We start from the raw sequence: 12,049 nt of genomic DNA, 5'->3' as shown, positions 1-12,049 counted from the left end.
AGTAAAAGAAATGGACACAGCGACCCCATTGGAACTCAATTGAGACAAGTGAAGCCCATTTTTAGCGTTTTTTAGCACTTCCGTTTCTGACGCGCAGTCTCAAACTAAGCTTGATGACATCAGCAACCTGTCTGACAGATGTAAATCTTCTAGTAGCTGTGCGTGAAAACTGCCATCGTTAATCTTGCAGAGACGGCGAGCTTGAGCGGGGAGTTCTTTGGCGTGAGTGAGCAGGAGTAAGTATTCTGATTAATTATTTTGTATAGTATTTTAAAATGTAACGCCAGTACGCCATATTAAGTTAATTGCCTGCGAGCTTCTCCTCCTGTCTGTACGGTAATGCACCAGAGAGTCGAGTGGTTATGACGCAATCGTTAGCCTATTTTTACAAAAACTGTTTCTACGGGGCCATAATGTAACATAGAAGGTAATGGAGCCCTTTATACATTGTCATGTATCTTTAGAAATAAATAATGGACAAACAGAGTCTTTAAACGCCTCAGATGTAAAGTTATTCGCTGTCAAAGTGACGCCAAAATGAATGGGAGTCAATGGGAATGCTAACGCAAGTGAAGTTCTGCTACAAGATGGCGGCACGCGGCCGACTTCAACTTCCGGTCGACTTCCTTGCCGCCTGCTTGACAGGAGCGCAGAGAATAAGTTTGTGAGAGAGCACCTGAGTAAACTGCGTGAGAGGGGTAATTATTGCACGTTAATATGGATAATAGCAAACAAGCAAATACATTTATTGAGCACGGAATCGTTTTTTCTTTGCTTAAGCGAATTTTTTTTTTGCGATTGTTAATTTCTGTTCAAAATATAATGTAATGTGCTTGCAAAATATAGTTCTCTGTGCTCAAAACATACAATTACTCACTCAGGATTGAGGCACAAAAATAACGCCATAGTTTTCGTGGGAGGTGAACAGATCTACAGTTGACTGTTCAAATCTCATCCATATCAAGTCCACTATCTGAGGGTAATGTGCCAATCTCTGTATAGTGGGTTTCCCCTTGATAGAAGGTCTGCACCTCTGTTCAGAATGCCTGGAACATGAGTAGCATGTAACAACAGGAAAAACACTAACTGCTTGTGAGCTAGAGCATGAAGTTTCGAGCATTGAGCATTGACTGCATTGACTGCCCTGGCAATTGATATATGCCACCACTGTGGTATTGTCGCAGCACACGAGCACATGATGTACTTGCAGGCGAGGCAGAAAATAATTCAAAGCTGTCCATATGGTCAAGAGCTCTAAATAATTTATGAGTGCTGAACGTAGTCTGCTCGGCCACAAACCATTCACCGTTCTGCCCTCCTGGGTGGCACCCTAGGCTGTCAAGGATGCATCTGTCATCACGACTTTCTGCAACATCACCATCCCAAAAGGGGTTCCCTGTACATAAAATTCTGCACTCATCCAGTGGCGCAGAGTTGCTGTACAGGCGCGCGTCACTGTTACAGAGCGGCAGAGATCACGTAACAGGCTGCAATGATGAGACAAAACCCATTTCATGAATGCTCTAGAGACAGATGAAGCCATAAGATCCTGCAGTTTGAGACATGTGCAATATTGCACTTTTGCTCCTTCCCTGAACTGCAACACACAGTTCATTACAGAAAGAAGATGCTCTTAAGTACATTCTGAACTTGTATTTCCTCAAATGTTTAACACTCGGAGGTCCAAAATGGGGTGGAGAAAGCCGTCCTTCTATGGAACCAGGAAACAATGAGAATAAAATCCCTGATTTATCAGATTATCAGATTTGCTCTCTTGTTTAAAGGGGAAGGGATTTCCTCTTTTCAGAACACCATTGAAATTAGGGGGTCTTTTTGCAAACTGCAGTCTGTAGCCCTGCAGTATAGTATGAGTCACCCACTTAGGAGCAGAAAGTTTCCCATCATTTATTTCCCTCTCCTGATTGGAGGCACTTTTAATTCTGACCATTTGATATTGAGGTGAACGGCCGCTCTCTCACAATATTCAATGAGGACGGATTGGGGTAGAGCAGCAAGCGCATTAGGCTGAGGCACTACAGAAGGCAGGATAGCCTCATCATCAGAGCCTTCAAGAAGGCCTGTGTCATCCTCGTCCACGAAATCGGTAGGCTCGTTTGCAAATGAGGGTTCATCCATTACGATGTTCTCAAGGTGGATTTGATTTGGTCAACCAAATTCAACGCTGGGTTCCCCGGGAGTTCCCCGAGTCCGACTGTTCAAGTTCCACACATTGAGTAGCTCCCACCTTTACCTGTGGTGAAGGAGCTTCTTGGGAAGCACCAGGCAGTGGCTACAATTTTCACGGCATACCAGAGCTTCCTCCGCATGTTTAAGGCCCATACAGTAAGAGTGAGGATCCCCGGCGATGATACTGTGTGTGCCACACACAGTCAGGCAGGCATGCGACAGGTAATCGCCAGAGGAAGCAGGAGATTTGGAGAGTGCCATAATAATGGGCTGTAATCCAACCAGTTGCAGCCAAAACAGAGGGGGAAAAGTGGACAGCCAAATGAAGTGCAGTGTGGGAGGCTTGCAGATAGACACAGCTGTATTGAGTGCGAAACGATCATGTCCAGCAGAGGTTGATCTGAACGACATGTCCTCCTGAAGACAAAGTGAAACATCCCAAAAATAACAACGAGCTGTGACTCGTTCTATTTATGATGTGCTGACACAAAGTTCAAATGATTTGCAATGTTTTGTCACGTCCAGGGTAGATATACAATGTGACAGCAAAAACATGGCAAGTGTGAAGTAAAGAAGAGTGAGTGAGTGAGTGAGTGAGTGATACCATCGTTGTTATGGATGTTCTCTCACAGTGAGTTCACAATTTTAAAATATGTTTGCTTAAGCCTAATTTATTTTCAAGATCTGAGGTAAGATATCTATTGTTACTTTCACTATGGCTATAATGATCATGCAAAATAATGTTCAAACTCACATTTGACACTTTTAACATTGAATAAATCACATAATCATTACCTGATATTTTCATATCAAATATCATATTTTGTATGTTGTTCCTGCCGCGACATCACAGAAAATAAAAAACATTTCTAAAACAGAATTCTTTGTTGCTTGTCACGTGTCCCTGTCGCAGGTGGTTAGGACAAAACTTCTGGTTGGGACACACATTGTAACAGTTTAATCCCCCTCAAAAAATCTTAGTATAAAAATATTAATGCTGACCAGTGTTGGGGAGTAACTAGTTACATGTAACGGCGTTACGTAATTTAATTACAAAATTATTGTAACTGTAATTAGTTACAGTTACTAAGAAAAAATGAGTAATTAAATTACAGTTACTTATGACATTTTTTACGATTACAAAGGGGATTACATTTGAATATTTACACATATCCACATACAGATTTAACTGATTTCTTTCCCAAATTGCACTGACTATTCTGAGACATACCGCCCTAATAATTTCCGGGATGCGGAAACACAGTCTGGTTCGTAGAATCCAGTCATACAAACGAAATGCCTAACGCGGACGGAATATGCCATATTTTGGATGTCTAAATCAAAAGTAGGTCAGTACACTTGAATCAAAACATGACATCGACTAGTGTCTGTAAATATAAAGCCCCAAAAATGCAAAATATGACTTGCACATTCTGCGTGTTTGTGGAAATCAGGCGCGGACTGGACACCGGGAGAACCGGGACAATTCCCGGTGGCCTGGCAGCCGATTTTGCCCCACTATTTAATATCATTATTGTATAATTGCCTGCCGAATGTACTAAAGCGATCATTTGCGAATCCGCCATTTGATAATTAAATCTCTAATAAATCATGAATTGTTAGTCATGACTCGCGTGCTCTCCGCGCCTCCGCCAAACGGTTTGGATCAGACTCAGAGTAATCAATGCGAGAGAGAGAGAGAGAGAGAGAGAGAGAGAGAGAATAGAATAGAATAGAATAGAATAGAATAGAATAGAATAAAATAGAATAGAGTGGACTGCTGGAGCAGAGAAGCAGAACTACTGTTCAGGGTTTCAGGTCAGTTTCATCTGTAAAGATGCTTTTTTGTCTTTGTTTTTTATTTATTTAATCAAGCAGCAGCACGTTGCTCATCAGTCATCACTCAAAATACTATATAAAGGACATCATTATTATCTGTTGTAATGATACAGTAGTAATTTAGCTGAAAAAAAATTCCGATTTTTTTTTTTATAGGTTTAGGGGGAGCTACGACAGACAACAACACAACCCTTACGAAAATTAACATTTTAATATTTAACTATAAATCCAGAGAAAAAGGTTACTATTGTTTAAATGTGGTAACCAAAAATGTAAAATTATTTTACAAATGTATTTATTTAAAAATAAATACAAATCGATTTGCAAAAAAAAAAAAAAAAAGGTTATTTTACTTTTATATAGGCTAATAAAAGCATGGTAATTTTTTGTAAGGGAAAAACATGACTCGTGTACAGTATTAGGATTTTTCTATAAAGATATTGTAGTATTGTAGAGTATTGTATTGTAAAGTATAGTTTTGTTCAATCTTGAGTATTAAAGTCAAGAGAGAGATGGATAACAGGGCAAAATAAAGAGACTGAAGAGAAAAATGGAAGTGAAGGTGCAGTTCAGGAGAGAACTTTTAATTATTTTGCATGTCCCCAAATTAAAAATTTAAACCTTTTTTATGTCAGGTCCATACAAAAAATAGTTTTGTCCATGAATTTGTTTGTATGAGTTTGAATTTTCCAGTCTGAATTTTTTTCCCAGTCCGCCCCTCCTGTAAATTAATGGCAAAGACATGGTTTCATTTACTACACATTGGCCTACTGAAGCTCGCAGTGTTTTCAACCTCTGCCGCCTCAATATAGGAGTACACGAGCACATAAACATAATTTCTAGAACTGCTCTGTGTCACTTCATGTGCATTTTACTTATTTTGAGAAAACTATCATATACAGAGACAGCAGTTTCAAAAAAACACAAATTTTTCAGGAGTTTATTACACAGAATACGTCACATGCTTATTAGATAACTGTATTTAAGTTGATGTATATGCTTTTATTTATTCTTCTTTAATTTTCACAAATTTATAAAAGTAATCAAAAAGTACTCAAAAGTAATTAGTTACATTACTTTAATAAAGTAATTGAAAAAGTTACACTACTATTACATTTTAAACAGGGTAACTTGTAATCTGTAACCTATTACATTTCCAAAGTAACCTTCCCAACACTGATGCTGACAGATCTAATAACTGAATCTGCAATTAGGCAAAGTGGAGAGAAGAGATCCAGCCTGGAGATGAGCAGGTACAGTTGATTTGCATGGCAGACATGGAAATCCAAATTTTTTGTTAGTTCAGTTTTTTTATATACAGTATATATACCATATTCAACAGGCAAAGTTCTTCTGTATCTACAAACATATTCATACTTTTTTTTGAATAAAACAAAGTACTGTGGGGGAAAAAAATCTGAATATTTGTCTTGTGACCATCTTTTGATTATTTTAACAAAAGAAACAATAATATAATAATTGTAATAATAATAATCATTTATATATATATATATATATATATATATATATATATATATATATATATATATATATATATATATATATATATATATAGAATCAGAATGAGCTTTTTTAGAATCAGAATCAGAATGAGCTTTTATTGCCAGGTATGTTTACACATACGAGGAATTTGTTTTCGTGACAAGCTCCGCAGTACAACAGAATGACAGCGACAGAACATAAAACACATAATAAAAGAATATAAAAATACAAAAAATACAAATAAGTAGACAAGGAATGACAATATACAAATTGACAATTGTAGGCAGGTATATTACAAAAATGCAGTTATGTATGTACATGTATATTATGTGCAAGATTTAAGTGTATACTAAGTATGTGTGTTAGATAAATTAAGTGTATGTGTATATAAATATAAAGTGTAGTGTGTTCAGTGTGTATCAGCTGTTCATAAGATGGATTGCCTGAGGGAAGAAACTGTTCCTGTGTCTGGTCGTTCTGGCGCTCAGTGCTCTGTAGCGTCGACCAGATGGCAACAGTTCAAAGAGGGAGTGTGCTGGATGTGAGGAGTCCAGAGTGATTTTGCCAGCCCTTTTGCTCACTCTGGATAAGTACAGTTCTTGAATAGATGGGAGGGTTGAACCGATGATTCGCTCAGCAGTCCGGACTACCCTCTGTAGTCTTCTGAGGTCAGATTTAGAAGCTGAACCAGACAGTTACTGAAGTGCAGAGGATGGATTCGATGATGGTGGAATAGAACTGTTTCAGCAGCTCCTGTGGCAGGTTAAACTTCCTCAGCTGGCGAAGGAAGTACAACCTCTGCTGGGCCTTTTTCACAATGGAGTCAATGTGAATGTCCCACTTCAGGTCCTGAGAGATAGTGGTGCCCAGGAACCTGAATGACTCCACTGCAGTCACAGTGCTGTTCATGATGGTGAGTGCGGGGAGTGCAGGGGGGTTTCTCCTGAAGTCCACAGTCATCTCCACTGTTTTGAGCGTGTTAAGCTCCAGGTTGTTGAGAGTGCACCAGACAGCCAGCTCTTTAACCTCCTGTCTGTAAGCAGACTCGTCACCGTCCTCAATGAGGCCGATGAGTGTGGTGTCATCTGCAAACTTCAGGAGCTTGACAGAGGGGTCCTTAGATGTGCAGTCATTAGTGTACAGGGAGAAGAGCAGTGGGGAGAGAACACAGCCCTGGGGAGCTCCGGTGCTGATTGTACGGGTGCTGGATCTGTATTTTCCCAGTCTCACTAGCTGCTGCCTGTCTGTCAGGAAGCTGTTGATCCACTGACAGACGGAGGTGGGCACGGAGAGCTGAGTTAGTTTGGGCAGGAGGAGGTTTGGCATGAACGTATTAAAAGCCGAGCTGAAGTCCACAAACAGGATCCTCACATAGGTCCCCGGTCTGTCTAGGTGTTGCAGAACATAATGCAGTCCAATGTTTACTGCATCGTCCACAGACCTGTTTGCTCTGTAGGCAAACTGAAGAGGATCTAGCAAGGGTCCAGTGATGTCCTTCAGGTGGGCCAGCACCAGTTTTTCAAATGACTTCATGACTACAGACGTTAGAGCCACAGGCCTGTAGTCATTTAGTCCTGTAATTATGGATTTCTTTGGGATGGGGATGATGGTGGAGCGTTTGAAGCATGAAGGGACTTCGCACAGCTCCAGCGATCTGTTGAAGATCTTTGTGAAGATGGGGGCCAGCTGGTCAGCACAGGATTTCAGACAGGCTGGTGTAACACAATCTGGGCCTGGTGCTTTTTTCCTTTTCTGCTTCCGGAAGACCTGGCGCACCGAATCCTCGCTGATCTGTATTGCAGGTGTGGGGGAGAGGGGGGATGCAGGAGGTGTGAATGGTGAGAGTGCTTGATTGGAGAGGTGTTCAGGATGGGTTGCAGGAGCTGTTAATGGTGTGAACGGTTGTTTGGAGAGGCATTCAGGGTTGGTTGCAGGAGTTGTTATTGGTGTGAACGGTTGTGTGGAGAGGTGTTCAGGGCAGGTGATGGGTGTTCTTTCAAACCTGCAGTAAAACTCGTTCAGATCGTCTGCCAGTCGTTGATTTTCCACAGTGCTGGGGGGTGGTGTCTTGTAATTGGTGATCTTCTTTAGACTTTTCCACACTGATGCTGAGTCGTTCGAAGTGAACTGAGTCCTTATTTTTTCAGAATAATTCCTCTTTGCCACTCTGATCTCCTTTTCCAGTGTGTATTTAGCCTGTTTATACAAGACATTGTCCCCCTTCCTGTAAGCATCTTCTTTGGCCTGACGGAGCTGTCTGAGTTTTGCAGTGAACCACGGTTTGTCATTGTTGTAATTTAGTTGAGTCTTGGTAGGAATACACATATCCTCACAGAAACTGATATATGATGTTACGGTCTCTGTGAGTTCGTCCAGATCGGTGGCAGCAGCTTCAAAAACACTCCAATCAGTGAGGTCGAAACAAGATTGTAAATCCTGCTCTGCTTCATTAGTCCATCTTTTTACAGTCTTTACTACAGGTTTAGCTGTTTTTAGTTTCTGCCTGTAGGTCGGTATAAGATGAACCAGAAGGTGATCAGAACGTCCCAAAGCTGCTCGTGGAACAGAGTGATATGCATCCTTTATTGTTGTGTAACAGTGATCCAATATATTACTGTCTCTGGTGGGACATGTAACATGCTGTCTGTATTTTGGCAGTTCACGGGAGAGATTGGCTTTATTAAAGTCCCCGAGAATGATTAAAACAGAGTCCGGGTGTTGTTGTTCTATCTCTGTGATGTGCTCAGCGAGTTTCTGTAAAGCCAGACTTACTTGCGCTTGCGGAGGGATGTAAACACTAACCAGAATGAGCGAGTGAAACTCCCGCGGCGAATAGAACGGCTTGCAGTTGACAAACTGCATTTCTAGATCAGGACAGCACATCTTCTTTAACACAATTACATCTGTACACCACTGTTCATTGATGTAAAAGCATGTCCCGCCGCTGCGCGATTTCCCCGTTGATTCTGCGTCGCGATCCGCTCTAAACAGCTGAAAGCCCGGCAGATGGAGCGCGCTATCCGGTATGGCGTCATTCAGCCAGGTTTCCGTGAAACACAGAGCAGCAGAGTGTGTGAAATCCTTATTTGTCCGAGAAAGCAGAAGGAGTTCGTCCGTTTTGTTGGGTAGAGAGCGTAGATTTGCCAGATGGATGCTAGGCAACGGCGTTAGAAATCCGCGCTTCCTGAGTCTGACGAGCGCGCCAGCTCGCTTTCCCCGCCTGCGCGTCCTGAAGCGCTTGATCAGCGCCGCTGCTCCTCCGATAACAATATTCAGTAAAACGTCTGAATAATTGAAATCCGGAAAAACATCTTGTGGTGCGTTCTGCCGAATGTTCAGCAGTTCATCCCTGGTGAAACTGATTGCAGGAATATAACTAAAGACAGGACAAACTAACAAAAAGACAAAAACATATGCAGAGCACGTCACGGAGGCAGCCATCCTGTACCGGCGCCAAGTACAAAAATATACATATACATATATACATATACATATATATATACACATTTCAAATTTTGTTTTGTTGTAAAAAAAATTATTCACTGACCGACAGTAAAAGCATGAATGTGAATCCTGTATAATATCTTGCAATCAATATCCCACACAGAGTAATCTGAAACTTTGCTTGTACATAGGGTGACCAAACGTGCCATTTTCCCAGGAAATATCCTGGCCAGAATTTCTATATGGCCTAAAATATCCAGGTTTTGGCTTTGTTTGCGCTGCGCAGACCAATCGTTGTATGACAAAGTACGGTGATTTGATGTCAGACACAGATCGGTCTGCTAAGTGCTGCTCAAGTCCAAGACTAATATGTACACGTATTTGCATCACTTTTACCATTCTCTGTAGATCCCACCTTTTCACGCACCAGGATCGGTCAATTAAGTACAATGTCTGCATGTCATTGATCAAACAATCATTACCTTATTAAATATGAAAACAGGATCAGATCAGTCTGACCAGTGCTGCTCAAGTCCAACACTAATATGTACACGTATTTGCATTTGCCATATTTTGTCACCCTAGTACTATTACAATCGGTATATGCCATAAAGTGCAGCCTTGTGTATTTTTAATCATTGTCATCAAAACTATAGCCATGGTTTACATCAGAAAGAACACACTCTAATAATTTGTATGATTAAAGAATTCTTACATTTTTGGCATGTGCTTTTCTCCTCTGATAGAGTGAACACCAACCAGGTGCCATCCAGAAGCTTCTGGGTGAAGCAGAATGTGCGTCCCCTTTTAAACCTACTAACTTCTCTTTTTTTTCTTAATACTACATATGCAATATTAATAAACATGTTCTTTTCTCTATTTGTAATTTAATATTCTGAAAACTTTCTTTTATTTGAAAAGAAAGAAAGAAAGAAAGAAACCCCCAATTTTTTTTAGATTTGGTAGCCTAAATTTCTTGAATGATCCTTAGCACGTGCAAACCAGTCTGTGCATTTCTCAAAACAATTTGTACAAACAGGACCACATAGCCAGTAAATTACCAGCTAACTGTAACTTGCTTAAAAGTAAGTATTTCTATTAATGAACATACAGTAACAGTGGCAGGACTTTGGAGCTGAGGGCCTGAGGATAGCTTTTGTTCATGTTTGGGCTTTAAATGACCTCAGCTAGAACATCATTATAGAATAGCACAAAATACTCAAAAATGAAATGATTTGCGGCTCCTGGAAAGATTAATATGCCATATGCCTAGCCTAGCCAAAGTTTAGTGTTAATATAAGTCATTTATACAATTAGATACAGGATGAATAGTATTTTAAAATGTATTGTCTTCTTATGTTAGATTGTTAAGTAAAAAACAAAAAAAACAATCTATCAGAATTAAAAGACATTGTAATTGTTCTTTAATATAATTGGTTCTTCATGCATGTGTGCAATTAGGAAAACCTCCCCTCTTTTACTTGCAAAACAGGTGTTATTTTTGATTGCTTCAGGTGTTACTCAAGTTATGGGTTCTTATCATTATTTTATATTCAGACAGGCGTCTAACCGTCTTGTCCATATTCATCCGTTATTGCAGCACACTCAAGTGTTGGTACATTTTGTTCTCAAAAGCATACAAATGTAGGCCTGCAAGGAATAGTCTATTTCCTTTACAAGAATCTTGATCATCTTCTGCTGGTGGTAAAGTAAGAAGGATCTCATGTGCATTTTGAAAGTCATTAATTAATGTTACTAATTACTATTATTAATAATTGAACACTTCAAATGTGTGTTCACCTCACATTATTTGAGTAGTCTCAACTTATTAGGGTTTACAGTGTCCAGTGCTTTATCATATAGCCTATGTGAGAAATAATTGCCATTAAATTATTCAAAAATAATGTGCTGATGCAGCCATGATAGCTAATACGGTTACCACACCTCAAAACATTGCTCAAATGTTGTATTTCAAGACATTTCAGGTTTTTGTGCATAAAACCCTGCTGTGTGTATTAATTTATTTTACGTATCTCATCCCACATCTTCATTGCTAATTCCAAAACTTCATATCAAAATTAAGCGTGTGTAAGTCTGTGCATCTCTCAACAGTGTTCAGCAGCAGCAGCAGCATCTCTAGTCTCTACAAAGAGCAAAACTGTAAGCTCCCTATCGCAGTGTTTCCCAACTGTTTTTAGCCACGGCACAGTTTTGATCAGTAAAAAGTCCCACTGTACATCACTAAATACTGAAATATAGCAAAATTGTACAAACATGAATTGCTTCAAATGGTTGTAGTAATCACATTGAATGTGAAACTTGAGCTTAAGTCAGATAGGAACACAAGGTCACAGGTATATATTCAGTAAAAAATTCAGTCCAAAACCACTACCACTTTCAGGAAATGTAAAATAATAATAATAATAATAATATATATATATATATATATATATATGTATGTATGTATTCTTACTCTGGCTAAAGAAATATAGATAAAACCTCTATTCTCATCTTTGTTTACCAGACGCATGCACGCGCTCATAGACTCATAGGTTGCTATGGATACAGGAAGTCTGACATTTCACTTTCATAGCAACCTCTATTAGAACACATTCATATGTAAATAAAAGTAATTGCTGCATTTTTTTTTCTTTCATTAAAGGAGTATGCTATAAGCAAATAACTATTTCTAAACTAAACTGCATACCATCATTTCTCTTATGATAAGATAAAACATTACAATACAGCATTCAGAAAGATAGTCCACACTGCAACTTAGTTGCAAAATGCACATCCTTGCATAATCATAATTCATAGCAAAAGGGAAGCATATGTGACAGTTTTAACTGTTGAGCAAATTCTAACATCATGCATTTCTTATTACTGCCTTTTAAGGTTTTTATCTAACGGATTGTATACCTCACTGTTACCTTTTAAGGCTTTTCTGGTTTTGTAACAGAAGTTTGCAATCTAAAATCTTTGATATCATTTGCAAGAGATTGCAACTCCAAATTAAAGTTAACCAACTCAGTCATTTTTCAGAATTCTCATCATCTTGTTCAGATCCTCTTGTTTT

The 12,049-nt window shown here is 39.4% G+C and overlaps 1 protein-coding gene across 1 annotated transcript in view; it reads right to left on the bottom strand.

Annotated features, from left to right (window-relative positions):
• Positions 1-9,771, bottom strand: part of LOC132097408 (intelectin-like) — a 27,479-nt gene extending 17,708 nt beyond the window's left edge. The window contains exon 1 of the mRNA XM_059503104.1: positions 9,689-9,771. The gene's annotated coding sequence lies outside the window, so the exon portion shown is untranslated. The remainder of the gene's footprint in view (positions 1-9,688) is intronic.
• Positions 9,772-12,049: the final 2,278 nt, after the last annotated feature.

The sequence above is a fragment of the Carassius carassius genome, chromosome 2, assembly GCF_963082965.1.
Source record: "Carassius carassius chromosome 2, fCarCar2.1, whole genome shotgun sequence".
NCBI classification, from domain to species: domain Eukaryota; kingdom Metazoa; phylum Chordata; class Actinopteri; order Cypriniformes; family Cyprinidae; genus Carassius; species Carassius carassius.
The sequence above is the reverse complement of the archived record's forward strand: the minus strand, read 5'-3'. Positions and strand labels throughout refer to the sequence as shown.